Raw genomic sequence first — 20,418 nt, forward strand, 5'->3', positions numbered from 1 at the left:
CATCTTCTCTATACCTTGTCTGCATCACAAGCGTTCTTGAAAAGGTCTCACTTCCATCTCCTTCACCTTTGTTCTTTAGAGCCTTAAGCGATGAGACAACACCTACAACCTTTGCAACCTGTAGTACATTATTTTGCAAATTACATGCTTGATTTACATGACCCAACTAATGACCCAAGCATCCCATACTTGTCACGAGTTTATAACACATACTTGGTGGTCAAGTTTACATCAAGATGGACATAATACCCCAGCTATGAAAACAAGGCCAACATATCATTGTTGCTCCACCAAGTGATGGAAAACACATCATCACTGCAACACATGATTTTCAACAATAAGGCCAAACACTATTTTTGCTTTGACAAGTGATGGAAACACGGCATCACTTTTAGAGTGTAAAATGCAACACAAAATGAGACCAAATATCATTGTTTCTTAACAAGTGATGGAAACACGTCATCACTTTTACATTTTAAAATGCAACAAATGATTTACAAAAGCATGACCATGACAAGCTAACATATCTAGAAATCATTTTTCACTGATCAATGTGAATGAGTCACCTCCTTGTGGTGTTTTCTCTTGTCAAACAATCGTTTCACCTGGTTCACCCACCGACGCTTTGTCTTTAAGGAGCTACTCTGGATGGAGCCTCCAACAAGTGGCTCTTTGATGGCCACTTCTATCGCAATGACTAAAATAGGCTTTCTTCCTCTAGATTTGCTTAACATGTTTCTTTACCTACTGTTGAGAGAGTCTTTCATGCCTCTTCCTTTTTTGTGCTGCCATTCTTTTCCAACACTTAGAAAATGTATGGTTGTGTAATCCACAAAAGGTACATGTTTTTTGATGCCATGTTTTATGTTCATCATTAAAAATATGTTTATAACCAAAATGAACATTCAAATATCGGGAGTGGTTATACCTTTCTTTGTTGTCTCTGGTGTAAGTATGGCGATGAGAGCTTGCCTTAGCTCTTTCCCTGCAATGGAAATTGCCATGGGATGATGGGAATGTGTTCCCATCATTCTCTTTCCTTAACGATTTTGATGGCATCTTGGAATAATATGACACCTTCGATAATTCTCCCACGGTGTATCTCAAGCCTGCAAGTTGAGGTCTTTGCACAACCTCCAATGGTTGAGTTATGCCCTAGTTACTAACACCAAGTTCTTTTTCCTCCTTGTGCCTTGTCCTGGTAAGGAGCCTCATGTTTGTCCCTGTAATTGGGATCTCCAAATCTCCAACGTAAATCATACTATGTGATGACGAAACTAAAATAAAATCAATGTATTTTACCTCCTCTATTGATTTGGAAAGAACTGATGATGGTTGTTCATCATCTGTTGTTGGTGGTTCGCTTGTTGTCGTGGCGCATTCCCCAACTTCCTTTCGAGATACCCAAGTCCTGCCTGACAGGGCAACTCTTCTACTTTGATGGGGTTAACAATGCCTTGGCCATTAACGCCCAAGCCTTTTGCTTCATACCCCATTCTCTTCAACAATTTGGAGCCAATTCTTCTGGTATGATTTTCAAAAATAGCGAAATCATGATCAGGACACATACATGAATTCAGAGAATTACTTTTTACCTCACATGGGTCACGCTGCAACTTTTCCAATGCCTCGTCCTTAGCTTGCAATTGTAATAGCAAACTTTGTTTTTCCTTGTTCTCTTCATGTAGAAACATCTTCAATTCAATGTTATCTATTTGAAGATGTTGGTTGTTGTGCTTTAGTTCTTCCAGGGCCTCTTCCGTGGCTTGCAACTAAAGCTACAATCGCTCCTTTTCCTCTGTCTCTTTTTGTAGAGCTTCATACATTATTTCCACCCTTTGGGAAATTTTGAGCATGGTTTCGTACATTGTTGTTTCATCCTCTATCGCTACACATTCCATTGTTCATGCTACAATTCACATCCACACAAAGACCACTCTGATACCACTTGATCCAAGTCCGAGTGTGATGAAGGACCCTTCCAAGACCTTTTACTTTCGTGATGTGTTAAATTGCATTTGTAAAAGAACATAAATGAAACCATCTGCATGCTATAAAGAAGAGGAACATGACAATCATCAGCACATGAAAACATAAGTCGTTGATAACAGAGTTCGTCCAGGAGGGACTACGTCTCTGGGCCCCAATGTCAAGATGGTGTAGGCCACTGCATTAAGTGCTATCAATAGTGATGATGTACACAGAGATGATGTCCCTATCATACAAGGAAAATGCCCTCACGCAAGAGTGGCACAAAGAGATGTTCCACTACAGGAACTCTCAGTCAAAGACTCCCATCAGTATGACACAAACTCATGCATGATGAGCATCCTGCCAACATGGCATAAAAGGGATATCAATGCAAACATACATGATGACAATATGAGTATCCTATCATCATACGACAACGGCATCTCAAAACATATCATGACGAATCATGACCACAAGTACATCACATAAACGTTTCCGCGTCACATCAAGCAGGAATGATGAAAACAAGTAATAAACAAGATCCCTCATTAACATCAAACATGGATCTGTGCATCACAATTCATAGAAAAAGAAGTACATGAACACACTACATATACCTCACATCCACAGACCATTTGAAGAAAAGGATGTCAAACTGCTGAAGCTGGCCGTACCATCAATCTCATGACGTCAAATCTCATGGAATGGTTTCTCGCACATGAATGCTGACACCTGCACTCCACTTTGAAAAGTGGCCAAAAAATGAAATGATCAAATGGGAAATCTGAACACACCATCAGATTTGTGGCATCGAGTAGTGCAAAATCGACTGTCAAATTTTTGAATTCTGAGAAAGTCAAAATCTGGGGCTTAAGGAAGCTTTTAGATTCTCCTTAGATTCCTCAAAGATTCCCTCCTCTGGGTCCTCTGCAAATCTGCTACTCAAATCAGAAAATTGACTGCGCCATTGGGTTCGTGTCACTGAGAGGTGTAGAATTGACATAAAATTTGTCCAATTTGGACACTGCAAAATTATCACCCTACTGTGAATTTCACTCAATCATGGTTCCACTTGCAATAAATTAATTAAAAAAAATTATAGTCTCAGTTTCGGTGCCCACTCCTGGTTCCTCCATCCTTGCCCAGCACACTAAAAAAATGAGTTTATTTATAAATTTTCACATGGAGTTTACAAAGATTTTGTTGGGCGGAGTGGTTAGAGATCCATTTGGTGCGAAGGAGGTTGGGTGGTCAAACCCCAGCCCCTCCCATTTTATACAATGTAAACTATTTTTAAAAAGGGAGGTCAGGTTCACCCACCTCACCTATCGACTGCGCCATGCGCTTTTATGTGGGCGGTTGATGGTTGGGTTCGTGCCCCAAGGGCCGACCCACCTTGACTTCGTGTGAGTAACGGTGTTCCCGAATATGGGGTGAGGGGTCGGGGGTATTGGCCCACCCCTCCATAACAACTATGTGATAAGGATTGGGGTGGTGGGGTTGGTGGCCCGCCACCCCTTTTTTTTAATAATTTTTGTTTTTTTAAAACAATATGCCGTTTTTGAAAATCCAGAATTTGGACCGAAGGAGACTTTTTAACAAGGAAACAAATTCACCTGGAATCTGGCCGGAGTTGGCCGGATTCCGTCCGTTGGAAAACTTCCAAATTGTGTCTTCATTAAGCCTGGCTAGTCAGAAAAAGTCAACCAGAACTTTGACTAGCTCATTCTCCCTCATACGAGCTCGGATTGGCAAACCATTCGCACCGTTGCAATCAGGATGACGAGATCTACGCTCTGGTCCTAGTTCGAAAGAATTCTGATTATTTTAATTTTTGAGCTTTCATAAGCCCTCTTTGTCCTGTGTGTGTCTCTGGAGCCACCTAGATCACCCCATGACTCGAAGTAGTTGGGTGATCAGTCCAACTGTCACACCCAAACCATGAGAATGCACATCCTCATGTCATCATCAGTCATTTCTCCTAGCCTCCTGTCACAACATCAACTCGATCAAGAATCCATCTCCATCTCCATCAATGTGTAAGCCATGCCTAGGTCCATGAAGTAACCCCCATCTCATCTGAAACATGTTTTCCATGATGTTGGTGTCAATATGCTGCATGAAATCAGCCACATCTATCCCAACATCATCATCCATGTGCTACCCATGATCATAGACCAATCAGCTCCCATGTGTAAAAAGTGGTTAAGTCTCGGCTCAACCCATGCCCAAGTGTTGCCACCAAGGCATCATCATCACTACAACTCCGTCACTCCAAAGTGTCCCAAGCCCTCGCCTGTTCAGTCATTCAAGCTAGCGCCGTCACATGCCCTCGCCCGTTCCATCATTCAGACTGACCTCGCCTATTCAGTCATTCGGGCGGATGCCCTCGCATGCCCTCGCAAGCCCTCGCTTGTTCGGTCATTCGAGTGGATGCCCTCGCACGCCCTCACCCGTTCAATCATTCGGGTGGATGCCCTCGCACACCCTTGCCCGTTCACCTTTGCACAACTTCGAACACCTTCGAATGACCTCGCTCGTTCAGTCGTTTAGGTAGACGCCCTCACATGCCCTCACCTGAATGCCTTTGAATGACCGTTTAGACAAACACCCTCGGATGCCCTCGCCCGTTCGATCATTGGACCCGATGCCCTGGCACGCCCTCACCCAAATGCCTTCGCATGACCTGCGGCTCCATTTTCTGTGTTTGCTGTGGCTCCGTGCTACAGCCAAAGAGTCCGCCTACACGTCGCCCAATTTCATACTCTCCAAGTAGCTCGCCCTCCTAACTTACATAAACACTTGGAAGCTTTGCTTGGATGATTTTTGCCACCATTCCAATGCTTTACTTATATGGTGGTTGGCCCATTGGTTGGGGTGTCGACTCACGAAGCTGACCCACCATTTTTTCCAGCTCACCCCTCTGTCATATCAGCCCATGGTGTGGGCACCCATGTGTGGGACTGCCCATTGTATAAACTCACCACCGCCCAACACTTAGTCATTTTCATAAGATGACTTCGCGTTGCACGTTGGTTCATTTCCTCCATTTGGTCAGCTTGTCACATCGTGCGGGTGTGCCCCAACTCGCCAGTTGCCCCAGCTCATCGCTCGCTCGCCTGTCATGTGCCCTTCGCCAAACGATCCATAACTCATGGGCCTTACAGATAGCTACGAGAGAGTGAGACATGGAACTTATAGGCTTGGGAAAGTTAGGTAAAAACCTCTTCCAAAGGGGCTATTCAATAAATGCTATTTGTGCGTGCTTATGCACCATTTGAACTCGAAGAAGGGCATTCCATTAACATAATCAGAAACATGCCTCAATAATTGATTATTGAGATAACAGATTGCTGATCTAAAGCTACCATAATGGTCCGGTGTGATTATGATTACATTGGTGTTGCATGCTCTTAGTGGACCTAGCCAATCAATTTCACATCTGGTATGATATCTTGTATCAAGAGATCCTGGAATGACTAGCTTATCTATAGCGTAGATGTAGTTTACTCCTTGTGGATGTGATAAATTCAATGATGGCACCCGAAATTTCATGTCTGGTGCCTAGTTCTTATTCCCCTATGTAGGCCCTTCAACCTTCTCTAGCATATATTTAAACAAAGTAATCTGTAGTGTATATCCGGTGTTTGGTCACTATTGTGGGCCCCGATCTGACCCTAATAACCTAGGCCCTCTAATATCCGTAGTTGCAATGCTTTTGATGATTATAGATGCGATGGTGTTTGGTCACTGTTGTGGGCCCCGATCTGACCCTAATAACCCAAGCCCTCTAATATCCATAGTTGCAACCATTTTGATGATTATAGATGCTATGAGCCATCGTATAATCTTTTGTTGACTACCCACAGTCACACAGTGGCCACAATCGTCTAGTCACACGGGAGACATTGGACCAACGATAATGAAATTATAAAGTTGATCTTCAACCACATTAGAGCAACTATTACCTTTACAGTATCATATTAGTAAATAGGCTAGAGCTAAAAAGGAACGAGAATAAATTTTGAAGGCTGATGAACGATTGAATTTGTATTGTTGGAGGAAGAGAACTACTTTATGCTGCAAGCAACTACAGACTTTTTAAAGTAATTTCCACTTATAAATCAAATTTTTTTTAAAGTAATTTCTATTTATTTTCATAACTTAAGGGTTTTTACTTAAAGAATGAGTAGATCACAGAGTATTTGGCTATTTCAATCCTTGCAGAATATCTATAGATTTTTTTAAAACTAATTTCTACTTATAAATCATACTATTTTAAAGTAATTTCTACTTATTTTCATAATTTAAGGTTTTTCACTGATCTAAAAATAGAGAATGAATAAATGGAACATGAACATACTAGTGGTGACATCACCGTCGAGGGATCTGGACTGACATCATTCAAGTTTTCTGCTCTTGCTCCTTTATTATGATAAATGGTTTGTCAAACTCATCAAATGTCAATGCCCTCCATGCAAATAGTAACAAAATGCAGCGTACGGATTAAAACCTAAACGTACAAGTATGAAGCAAAAAAATAGTGGCTTTTAAACTAGAGCCCTGAGGTGTGTGTACTCCTCTCCTCTCTGTGTGGAAAACTGAAAATGCAGTGAATCTCCTCTCTATGTGGAACACTGAAAATGCAATGAAATTGAAAATGAAACATACCTTGGCACAGTCAATGGAGTGAAGATCAGTTGGTTGGGTTCGATAACGCTAATTCACAACTCTCTTAACTCTCATTTTCGCTCCGACCTTGTGAAAAGTGAACATATACTACCTGTTCTAGAACTTAAACAAAGATTGGGGCTAGGAGGGATTTTCAAATATGCTAAAATTTTCCCTCTTGAAAAAACAATAATTACATTATTTTATTTTATAAATATATTATTTTATTTTATAAATACATTATATTATTTTCACTTAAATACATTATACATTATTTTATTTTATTTTCTCTTGGATGGTATGTTTTTAGTTGTATTTCAGAAACTAACGCCCTTGGGAAGTTTTTTTGTTGTGTTTGAAAACATCTTTTTGCATATTTGGTGTATTTATCAAAACAATAATTATAATTTAATTTTAAGATTATTGTTTTTATGCAAGTTTATGGAGGTGGACATACTCTATTTTTGGAATTTAAATGTGAAACTTCTCAAAAGGAAACATGTACTCTTAACTTGCTTGTATTGAAAATATTTAAGTGTTCTTGCATATTAAGTGGGTGTAAACAAAAGATAGTATATAGTAAGTCGATTTAATAATTAAAAACAAGTGTTAGTTTCTTAAAAGTCATATGACAAATTTGGAAGGAGTAGGGTATGTGCCCTAGGTTAAATATATTAAAATTATTGTGTGAATGGGTTTGTAAGACCCTATGTTTTTATCTTGATAAAATGGAGTCCTCTCCAAGACACTCACATAGTTTAGGCTTTCATAAGAAAAGTAGGTACTTTGCCTTAAGATGTAAACATTTCATTTTAAATAGTGTGATGATGTGGTTTCCACGAGGCATTAAAATATGGAATGAGCATGCACATTTGGGATGCTAGTGTTATGTTCTACTTGAGGCTTGTGTGCATGTCCAAGAACACTGTAACAAGGGTTGAAGAGATGGAATAGTTAGATGGGTTGGGGGGTTTTGGTCTCACTTAGAGGTGTAGAAAATCAAGTTATGCACCTTGAGAAGTTGTGAAGCTAACTTAAGACATTTGACATTTGACATTTAACATTCTTTGATCGAAGTTGATAGCCTCTCCTTGCGCTACCACTTTGCAAGATGAAGAAGAAATGTGAAATATATGTGCAACCCACTAAAGAGGTTGGCAAGGGTGTTGCATCATATATAGGTGTTTTTTCATGTTGTAGAAGGAGGCATTCGAACTTGGAAGGTGACCATTGGAGTATATTTCTCATGGGGTGTTAAGGAGGTGTAAGGATTTGATAAAGATTGAATTAAACAAATCTAACAAATAGGCCATATTGGATTAGAATAGTATTTTTTTGGACATCCAAAGTTGAAGGTGCATTTTATGGAGGTGTAGTCTAAGTTCTTGGGTGTGGGCCAAATATTACAGTTATCTTGGACTTTTGGTGTGTGTTAGTGGTGTTAGTGCATTGTGTTTGATTAACACTAGCTAGAATATGTTCCATGAAGGCAAAAAGTGCATGAGTTTTAGATGGCTTAACCATTTCACATTGTAAGGTGTGTTATGCCCTAGTTTTGAAGAGACAATTAGAACCATCTTAGAGTGTGATGGGTTGTACCATGGACTTAGGTCCACTTGCATGGGTTGAGGTGTAAAGGTACCCCATGAGTTGAGGAAAATGATTCCAATGCTTACCTATATAGAGTGTTTATGATATAAGATTAATGATTTTTTGTTGGGGAATGGAAGAGGAAGATAAGAAAGGAGAGGCACTAAATTTTGTTGTAAATAAATCAAAAGGAAGGAAAAATGTCTCCTATTAGCAGGATTTTTCAAGTTGCCTATTCAATAGGACTAAATTTTAGTTGGATCTAGGGAATTGGCCTCAAAAGTAATGATTGGGTACTCTATAAATCCAATACCTAAAATATCCAATATAGTCCATTAAAAATATTCCTCTTGGGAAAAGGTTGCAATGGCTAAGGTTAAATATCCCATTTTTAATGTGGGTTTTAAACCTTCCATTTGAGAATGATAAAAACAAGGTCATTGTCATGGAAGGAAGTCCTTTATTCTACCAAAACCTAATTCCAATGCTTAATCCATGGTGTGATTCTTTCTATTTGAGATTGGCCTTGAACGTTGAGATCTATCTTTTGGTCCAGTTATCAATTTGTTGTTTCACTTATGTGTTGAGAAGGTCTTAAGGGTTATAGATGATAAGACAGTTATTTTCCAATACCCAACCCTTGAAACCTTGTAAAGAGATAGTGTGCCCCAATTTTTTTTCATAATATTTTGTTGGAAATAATACTGAGAGGGGGGGGTGAATCAGTATTATCAGATCAATAAAACTTTTCAATTTCATACTCAGAAACATATACGCTACTTCAGTTAAGTGAACCCGCGTGTACACGCTACTGTGTCTAAAGCAACTAGCGTATATCCAGAAATCTTATGATTCAGTTAGCTTATCTTCAGTAAATGCATCAGAACATTATTAACCATATTAACAGTAAACAGGTGCAATATAACAGAACAGATCATCACACAAAAGCCACACACATGAACACCATGATATAAGGTGGAAACCCAATGTGGGTGAAAACCACCTGCTGCAATTCGTCTCTTTCTTCTTTAATAAGAAACTTCTTTTACAATGTACTGGTGCAGTCCTTTACCAGCACGCAGGCTACAACCTGCAGAGGGCTACAACCCTCATAGCTCTTGTACTAGCCGATCCATTGACTAGTAGGTAGGTGCCAACCCTACAGAAGGCTACAACCTTCACTCATTTTCTAGCTGTTCCTGGAAGGGAGCTACAACCCCATGGCTCTTGTACTGGCTGATATGTTTACCAGTACGTAGGTGCTGGCCTACGATCTTCCCGGGACCACATTTCATACATTTTCATACTGGATCCATAAGATAATCACCATTGTAGTACAACCTGCATCATCAATCACTGAAACACCCAACACTGAATCACTGAAACTCTGTCAACAACAACCAGACAACATAACAACAACCAGGTCCAACTCCATCTTCAAATATCATACTTCACATTGTATACGCTACTTCGACGAACCCAACCTGTGTGTATACGCTCTTTTACCAAAACCAACCCGCGTACAGATCTGCAAATTCAAGCTTAAAACTCCGCAGCTATATCAGACATCAAAACATACCCAGATCATAATAATAAACATGCGTCAGTAGATATAGTCTATCCACAGTCAAACCATATGAAGATAATCATTCCAAGCCTTGAGATCTCGTTCCATCATCCTCTACATGAGTGAAGCCTTGGTTCAGATCACCAACCCATAACCAGCATTTGGATCTCACACTTCCTCAGATTTTCATCACTCACACACACTCTCTCTCTACTAATCTGGCCTAATGATCTTCTTCTTATATAGGCTTAGGCCCTGCACAATACCACGGTACACAATACCATCAACTTCAAAACTAGGGATCGACACGCCTGTCGAGACACCATGGTCCAAAACCATAGGCACAACTTCCAAGGACTAACCGCCACGGACCAAAGCTACGTTTTCACATTTACGCGCTTTTACTGAAGCCAACCTGCGTGTATACGCTGATTTTCCTTAATGAACCTGCGTATATCTCTTTCTTGTCTTGCTGTACTAAGATCTATCCTCTTATTAAGTTGCCATCACTTGTACCTGCTTCTGAGTGAGTTGCCATCAAGGAAAACACTTGTATCATAATGCCAACAATCTCCCCCTTTGGACTTGATGGCAACCACCACACCAAGTCACTCTCCCCCTTTGACATCAAGGGCAAAGGGTGGACCAAGATATTCTATTCTTTGGTATACGTTTTGCTGTCCATACTCCCCCTGAAGTTCCTGATTAGGCTCCCGTTTGTATATGCCAAGTTGTATCAATCCATCCATGCTCCCCCTGAGCAGATGCAGGTTCTAAGACCAGCAATTCATTCAAGACCATGACTATCATTCATCATATATGATCTGTACCATAAGCATCAGCCTGCAATACCATTCCTTTGATCAAGCAACAAGATGTATCATTTAGCTTCAACAACTTGTAACCATAATGCCAACAATGCATTATTTGAAGTATATGCTCCCCCTGAGCTTGTGCCATCTGTTTTCAGTTAGATTTGATCATGCACACATCAGTAATAAGCATCAAGATATCATCATCATCAAGTTAGGATTAAAACACTTCTAGCATCTTAAGACATTTCCAGACCTCCTCAGCAGACTGTAACTATTAACCAATAGAGCATATACTGGACTGAAACATATCATACCCCTTTTCTGAGTCTGTTCCCACTGCTTTTCCACAAACTGACATATACGCGACTTTGCAGTGTAGAAATCACGTATATACGTGGCTTCCCTTCATTAAACTTGCATATGAGAATTAGAACACTGAAGTTTTACACCTTCAGCTCCCCTTGAGTCTGTTATGTTTGTGTTGTGCTGAGTACCCTGTGCTGTGCCACATCTTTCTGACTGAACTTCCTTCTTCTTCCATATCTTCAGGCATGTTGATGATTTCTTCTTATCATGAGCTTTGTTCCTGCAATCCTTTGCTCTATGTCCAAACTTGTTACATGCATAGCATCTTACATGTTTCATATTCCTCCTATAGCAATCAGCAGCTTTGTGGCCAAACATATTGCAAGAAAAGCAATATCCATTAAAGTACCTTGAATGTGATGATATTTCTGCATGATGGTCTTAAAACCTTCTTCTTCTACATATGGTTGCAACATGTCCAAGATTATGACATACATAACATTCAACATTATTCATGGGAGGAGTAAAAGATTTTCTTTGAGGAGTCTCTTTCCTTGATTGTTGATGGGGTTGTCCTTTTATCTCCTTGTAGAGCCTTTCAGATTTTGCATTAGAGATTCTTGTCTTACTTTGTGAACCAGATTCACCTTCAATAGACTCATGAAAACCAAGACTAGTTTTGATAGCAGGGAACCTTTGACTACTAAGAATATCATCCAAGATCTTAGTACTATCTTGAAATCGTAATAGTTTATCTTTTTCTTCTAATTTACTTTTCAGGATATTTACCTCAACTTGATGTTGTTCTTCTTTTTCCAGACATTGCTTCTTCAAGGTCTCTTCAGCTTTCCTTCCTTCATCCAGCTGATGCCTTAGTTTGAGGATCTCGTTTTCTTGCTCTTTATTTAGCGCTAGCAGCATTTGTCGAATTCTGGAGGCACATTCCAACTGATCTTCTAATCTGATGATTTCTTCTTTGAGGGCATTCTCCTTTTTGCTAGGTAGATCTTGCTGATCTATGATTTGATCTGATGCTTCATTTGCTTGTCCATCTTCAATCTGAGGTGATTCAGGATCTGAATTCTTGCTTCCACTCAACGGCAGGTTGTCATTGTTCCTTTGAGCTGTTTTCTTCTTCTGACGCGCTTTCTTCCCCATTGTTCTACGAATCTCCTTCAAGCGATCAAGCTTCTCTGAAGGACCTGCTCCGATACCAATTGTTGGAAATAATACTGAGAGGGGGGGGGTGAATCAGTATTATCAGATCAATAAAACTTTTCAATTTCATACTCAGAAACATATACGCTACTTCAGTTAAGTGAACCAGTGTGTACACGCTACTGTGTCTAAAGCAACTAGTGTATATCCAGTAATCTTATGATTCAGTTATCTTATCTTCAGTAAATGCATCAGAACATTATTAACCATATTAACAGTAAACAGGTGTAGTATAACAGAACAGATCATCACACAAAAGCCACACACATGAACACCATGATATAAGGTGGAAACCCAATGTGGGTGAAAACCACCTGCTGCAATTCGTCTCTTTCTTCTTTAATAAGAAACTTCTTTTACAATGTACTGGTGCAGTCCTTTACCAGCACGCAGGCTACAACCTGCAGAGGGCTACAACCCTCATAGCTCTTGTACTAGCTGATCCATTTACTAGTACGTAGGTGCCAACCCTACAGAAGGCTACAACCTTCACTCATTTTCTAGCTGTTCCTGGAAGGGAGATACAACCCCCTGGCTCTTGTACTGGCTGATATGTTTACCAGTACGTAGGTGCTGGCCTACGATCTTCCCGGGACCACGTTTCATACATTTTCATACTGGATCCATAAGATAATCACCATTGTAGTACAACCTGCATCATCAATCACTGAAACACCCAACACTGAATCACTGAAACTCTGTCAACAACAACCAGACAGCATAAAAACAACCAGGTCCAACTCCATCTTCAAATATCATACTTCACATTGTATACGCTACTTCGACGAACCCAACCTGCGTGTATACGCTCTTTTACCAAAACCAACCTGTGTACAGATCTGCAAATTCAAGCTTAAAACTCCACAGCTATATCAGACATCAAAACATACCCAGATCATAATAATAAACATGCGTCAGTAGATCTAGTCTATCCACAGTCAAACCATATGAAGATAATCATTCCAAGCCTTGAGATCTCGTTCCATCATCCTCCACATGAGTGAAACCTTGGTTCAGATCACCAACCCATAACCAGCATTTGGATCTCACACTTACTCAGATTTTCATCACTCACACACACTCTCTCTTTACTAATCTGGCCTAATGATCTTCTCCTTATATAGGCTTAGGACCTGCACAATACCACGGTCCAAAACCATAGTAACACAATACCATCAACTTCAAAACTAGGGATCGACACGCCCGTCGAGACACCATGGTCCAAAACCATAAGCACAACTTCCAAGGACTAACTGCCACGGACCAAAGCTACGTTTTCACATGTACGCACTTTTACTGAAGCCAACCTGCGTGTATACGCTGATTTTCCTTAATGAACCTACGTATATCTCTTTCTTGTCCTGTTGTACTAAGATCTGTCCTCTAATTAAGTTGCCATCACTTGTACCTGCTTCTGAGTGAGTTGCCATCAAGGACAACACTTGTATCATAATGCCAACATATTTAAACCAAAAGCTCTTCCTACAAGGATTCCCTTGATGGGAGGGTTTGTAAAAGAAGTGGAAAAAACAAAATTTCATGTTGAGTCAGAGGAGGGGTATAGATTACATGTGTCTCTAAAGGTCTTGGCAAAGGTAAAGGGGAATGTATTTTTCCTCCTATTGCAACGCCTTCTATTCCACCATTCAGGGTGCCAAATGGGACTAACTTTAAGGGTCATAGGTGAAAGGTCACAAATATCTTAAAAATGAGAAGGTAGGTGCGATTTAGAATAGGACTGATACTTCAATGGTTGACCTTTTGGGTGAGATTTCCCAATAAATGGAAAAAATTGAAGCCCTACTATCTATAGATTAAGTACTTTAAGATTCAAAGAGTCTCTCCATATTTTGTCCATGAGATCCATGGAAACTAGGTTCAAGTGTCGATAACTTGTGTTAAGATATCATCCTTGATTTAGGGCACATATACCTCTTCAACTAGTGGTGGAGAGTCTAACTAATGAGTAGGCAACATTGTTCTTTTACAAGGTTGGAATCAATCAAGAATTCTCCCTCTCTGCCCAACTCTATGATGAGGAGTGTGCATAATAGATTTATTATTGTAAAAAATTACAAATATTGGATTAACTTGATGTTCGAGTGCTTGAATCGATTACCTCAACCTACAAATCTTTAAAGGAACTATGTGATTTTTAATTAGACCCTTGTGGTCAAGGAACGTCAAAAGAGTAAGGTCTTATTGTTATTTTTAAGGGGTTGGCCTAGCCTCACCTATGTACTAACTTCCTTTGTCAAATGATAAATGAAACTTTTGTTATTGTTGCAAGAAACTAAACTTCTCTCTTCTCACTTGTTTATAATGTATATTATTGATCCCAACAAATTAGATCATGTGATAAGCAACTTCTACTTGAAGGTTTTGGAGAAATTGTTCAATATTGTAAAATTATACAATGTTTATCTTTCACTGACTTTCTCATGAGCAAGGCCTTTCAAACTATTCTAAACAAATACTTGGAACAATCAATGCCAATATTATCCCTCTTTATTGACATTCATGGAGGAATGTTATTGTTGATAACAAAAAAATTCACACTTAGTAAGTATATTTGAGATATCCGAATGGATTGACACTGCGAGCTACCAATGAAAGCCTAAGATTATAGAGAAACCAATGACCACTAAAACACTAATGAAGTGATGGGATAACATCAAAATCATTCAAGCAATTTATCTAGGGGTGGTACTCCACTTAGAGTTTCAAGTTGGTAGGTTAAGGTTCCATGGTCCTAATAAGCATATCATATGGAGAGGAATACATAATCCATTATTACAAGAATTGGATCCTTGTGCTCTAGGGATCTATGAAGACAAAACCATCTTCAATGAGGTGGAGATCATCTCCAACAACTTGTTCCATGCAATAGGTAAGTTTAAGAATCATTTATTTGGTTAATGTTTCAAATTATTTATGTTCTCCTACCTATTGGATTGTTAAGTATGTTGTTTCAACCCATTCCCTAACATGTTCTTTGGGTTGGATGTAGAATGTATCTTGCAATCAATGTATTTTTTCCAAAATATTTAGAATTTGAAGCATATTCACTACTATCCCAAGATTTGTAATGACATTATTTCCCCACTCTATAATTATCTTTGAGAAGGAGTGCCTCGAGTTCTCGTCCACAATTGTGGTTTCCTTGGAGTTGATTGGTAATAGATATATAACTAGGAATGGAAGCTATATACATGCATATGGTGTTACTAAGCCTAATTGTTCCTTCCAAATCATACTTTGGACATGCCCTTTCTAAAATAAATAACCTATCAAACTACTCTATATGGCCTCAACATTACCACGAAGATTAGGGTGAATAGATAATGGCCTCATTATCTTATTTTTTTGGTGCACACGCCTTCCATGATTTTTGTTACATCATAATTAAGGTTAGAGGGAAAAATTATTATCATCTAAATATGGAACCATCCACAATGCATGAACTACTCTTGTATCTATTTAACTATTTTTTAAATGTTAATGATATTTCTTACATGAATTTGTTGAAATGTTGACATTACTAGAAACAAATTGGAGAGTTTCATGAATAACAACCCAGAAAAAGGAAGGAAATCACAAAAGAGTAGCAGTTGCAGAGGGATGGCAGGAAGGATCAGATACAACCAGGCAAGAAAAGAGCAAGGAAATATGAGCAAGGGAGAAGGTGAAGATCGTGAGAAGGAACTGACAGTTCAAGTTGTCATGCAGAGATGAGTCAAAAGGAAAAAATAACCACAAATGGTTCTTTTTTGTTATTGATGTTGTTACCATTGTTGTTGGGAAGATATGAAACTGCTTTGTATCTATCAGTCCATAAACCAGTGTATTGTTATGTTGAGAAAGAGGCCCTAAGCCTGGTGTAAGGTATTCTCCACTCAGTTAAATGATGAACATTGCTATTGGGACCATTGTGTGTTAGTTGCATGTTATTCTGGTTCTTTAAGATTTTTATGTATGCTCATATTTTAAGTAGTCTCTCTATTATAGTATATATGGCCTGTTGCGATCAGACTTCCTTGTAGAATGATTTAGTTTTCTCTGTTCCCAATTCTCTAATATGATTCTCCCTGATAATAGATCTCAACCCCCTTCTAAATAAGGTTGTGAAATGCTTTGGGTGAGACTCCTTACCCATTCTGTGTAAGGTAAAAATGATGGCATTGTGCTAGAATACAATGGAGCCTTGTTGGCTCTTATGCCCAAACTCAGGGTCTTGAACTTGTTGTTGTTTATGTGCCAAAAAATGGTTGCATTTCCAGGGCCTGAAATTTAAAAAATGGGTTTGGAATATGGTATAGAGGATCTTTAAGAAAGAACTGCCAAATTGGTGGAATGAGCAAGTGGACGAGTTTTTTTTCTCAACAAGATCAACCCGCCGACGAACTATTGGAGAAGAAATCCTATATTCGAAGCCAACTAGTGATCGGTACGAGATATTCTGCTACAAGTTCCTAGAAGAACTTTACAACTGGTTGCAGACATTGCAAGTGAAAGGAAAGACCAATTGAAAAAACCCATCTTGTCATGCTTTGACTTAAGTGGATCTCCCTATGCTACATTGCCTTGATACAAATCTAATGAGAGTGGTATATTTCTGGGTACAAACCACGGTGGAAGGGTATATTATTGAATTTGCAGCAGAAAGTCATCAGTATTTTTTGAAATCTGAAGTCATGTTCTGATTGGGATTGCTAGGGAAGCTACTCAAAGAGGTTACCCTGTGGATTAAGGTTTGAATGGTGGAAGAGGGCTTGTTGGTGTTCCAAAACCCAAGCACGACAGTGTAAACACCTAGTACTAGGGGAAGGAACTAAAGGGAAGGATTCTACTAAGGGGGGAACTATGAGAATGTCACGAGCATGGATGCAGATGAATTTTGAAATGCCAGGGATCTAAGAGTGCAAAGGAGAGCACGAATAGTGTAGAAATGGCTAAGGCCCATGCAGGAAATTAAAAGGAGACAGAAGGAATTTCTCCAAGCAAGAGTGGTGTTAAGAGATCCAGAAGAGGGAGAAAGTATGGAAGGAAGTTCAATGGGAAGGGAAAAGATAGCTGCAACCAAATTGGGACCGAAAGGTGAAAGGGACATACCCCCTCCAATGGAAATGGGGATAATTGGCAGTGGCTTGTATATGAAATCAACACTAGAAGTTGCGCCACAATATGTCAGATCAATTGGAAATGCATGGAGGTATGAGGTTTTCCTATATTTAATGGTATAGATTTAGTAAAATCATTTATCAACAAGATTGATGCAACGGTTATTGAAGAGCATAAAGTACCTCTACTAAATGTCGCATTACAAGTGACACTACCAATATGGTGGGGAGTTCACTGCAACTACCTTTGAGAATGGGAGAAGATCAAAATAGCCATGGAAGTAAGATTTAGATAAGTGGGGGAGTACACTCAAGATTTCATCAAATACAGGGGGATGTCTAATCCTTGACAACATTTGCAAAATTGTAAGGAGAGATGGAATTGGGAAGGAGTTCCAAAGGAGTTATGGGTGCATGGTTTTATACACACCCTGAGAACCTTTCCAAAATCTTGGTATGTACAAGAATAAATAAGGAAACATACTAGAGATTGGGACAGTTTGGTTGATTAGTTTATCAGTAGATTTTGATTTTTAGACCACAAAAAGAGGTTGAATGAGGTGTTGCAGGCTATCAAGCGGATTCTTCTCACCTTGAGTCAGCTAATGGAGGGATGCATAGATCATAAGACTTTAAAACATATCTCGGAGTCGAGATATCATGAAGCAATAGCCTATGGGAAGGTGGACAAAGACCTGGATAAAGATGAGCTGGAGGAATTACGACATCTGTCATTCCACGAAACCAAAGGGGAAAGGGATATCAAGGATGGAACTGTTAATGATGATCCACACTTACTCCCATTGGAATTGCAAAAACATAACATCGGGACCAATGACAAACCTAAGTTAGCCTTAATTGGAGATTTTTAGGATAAGTAGACTACAAAGGAAATTTTCGACCTCCTGAGAGAATATGAAGACTTGTTCCCTTCATCAGTCGCGAAAATGAAGGGGATCAAGGGAGACATAGGGGAGATGAAAATCATGCTAAAACCAATTTCAAATCTAGTAAAGCATCGACGATACCCACTGAACCTGAGGGTTAAGGAGAAAGTGAAAAAAAAAGATAAGATGGTAGCAGTAGGGCTTATATTTCCAGTGGACGAGGCAGAGTGTGTAAGTCCGATTGTGATATGAAAAAAGAAAGATGCTATAGGGATAAGGGTATATGTGGACTACCACAGTCTGAAAAATGCTTGTGCGCATGATCATTTTCCCACACCATTTAGTGATGAAGTTCCTGATAATGTAGCGGGGAACGAAGCCTACTCTTTTACGGATGGATTATTTAGTTATCAAAAAGTTAGGATCGCAGAAGAGGATAAGAAGAAAACTACATTTACGATGAAATGAGGATCATATTCCTATCATGTTATGCCATTCGGTCTCAAGCATCCACCTGCGGTGTTGTCAAGAATTGTGATTTCTGCCTTTAGAGATTACTTCCACATGTTCCTACAAGTCTATATGGATGATTGGATAGTATGCTAAAGAAACACTCCAGTATTCTCATAATCATGTTTGATTGATGTATACAACTACAAATCTCATTAAATTTGAAGAAGTACTACATATTTGCAGTCCCTTTTGGCACACTTTTGGCCCACATAGTGTGCAAAGAAGGAGTATGTGTAGATCTTTCTAAGGCTACAGTGATCATGAATATGGACCCACTCGCAAGTGTAAAACAACTCAGATCCACCTTGGGACATACCGGGTACTATAGGAGGTTTATTCACAACTATGCCTCGATTACTGCATCAATGGAAAAGATATTGAGGAAGGTTGGATGATTCATGTGGTTAGAAGAATGTGAGGGTGCACTCAACATACTTAAACAAAAATGAGTAATTACAATGATCCTGGTCTACCCCGAATGGAAAAAATAGTTCCATGTCCACATTTATGCATCAGGCGTTTCTCTGGGTGTTGTTTTGACTCATTTGGGGGAAGGCAGCCTCAACCACCCAATTTATTTTATGAGTATAAAATTGTCCACAACAGAAAAGAACTATACTACAACTGAGAGGGAGGCACTTACGATGGTATATTCACTCCAAAAATTCATAAACTATTTACTAGGAGGCCCATTCAAGTTTTTCACTAACCATTCCACTTTGAAATATTTAGTGAACAAGCCTGTCCAATGTGCTACTCCAGTCCTATTGCAAAACACAAAATTGATAGCTCAAATCCTTGGGCCTATTTTGACGGAGCCTCTCAAGATGAGCCCTACTAGGAGGGGTACGAAGCATCTTGCATACCAGTGAATCTCATGTAATCATATTTATGGCAAGCATTGGTAAAGGGTTCAACAACAAGGCTGAGCTGATGGCAGTAAAGCCTATCTAAATTATGGCAACAGAATATGGGGTTCCAAAATTTATAATATTTGACAATTCTCAATGTGTTATAAAATGACTCAATAGGTATTATAATCTACAAATATCTACCATCACTAATGAGGAAATTCTTGGTATTCTTGATGGGCTTACCTAGGTTTCCTTTGCTCACGTTTTCAGAGAAAGAAGTCAAGGGGCAGATCTCCTGTCAAAAGGTCTCGAGCTTTAGCCTAGGGAATGGATTACTTAAGAAGATTTAATTGGGCTTCACACTAAATATTCCCACTTGCCTTTAATTTGATTAGTGGAATCTCAGATTATTTTTTTATTTCTCATATTCGAATGTACATATTTTGTATGAGAGGATTGTTTAAATTTTTTGGATCAGAACTGTACGCCAACCTACCTAGAGGTATGCAACAACAGAAAGAAGCAAAATATGTATAGTTTTTTAGGGGTAATGTCTAGAGATGAATAGGTCTAGTCTTTTAGAATAATATCCATGAATAAAAATATAACCTTTTCATGGTAAAAAATGGTCACAGGAAAGACCATGATTAAGGAGCATTTCTCCAAGAAGTACATGAACATAAGCGAAAAGAGTTATGATCTTTGTCTTCAATAGATACCAACAACAACAGTAATAGATCATAGGAGGCCATCAAATCTAGAAACATGCATATTGAATGCATACCTCTTATTCCATCCCTGAACGCCTTGGAAACATGTAGTGGAGTTTTCTTCGATCCATGTCAGTTCACATTTTTGCCCTAATGCCTTCAACAACATCATCACAACAACCATGATGGTGTGGTT

Source organism: Pinus tabuliformis, chromosome 3_1, assembly GCF_031772625.1.
Source record: "Pinus tabuliformis cultivar Carrire ecotype Pingquan chromosome 3_1, CPIR1, whole genome shotgun sequence".
NCBI lineage: Eukaryota > Viridiplantae > Streptophyta > Pinopsida > Pinales > Pinaceae > Pinus > Pinus tabuliformis.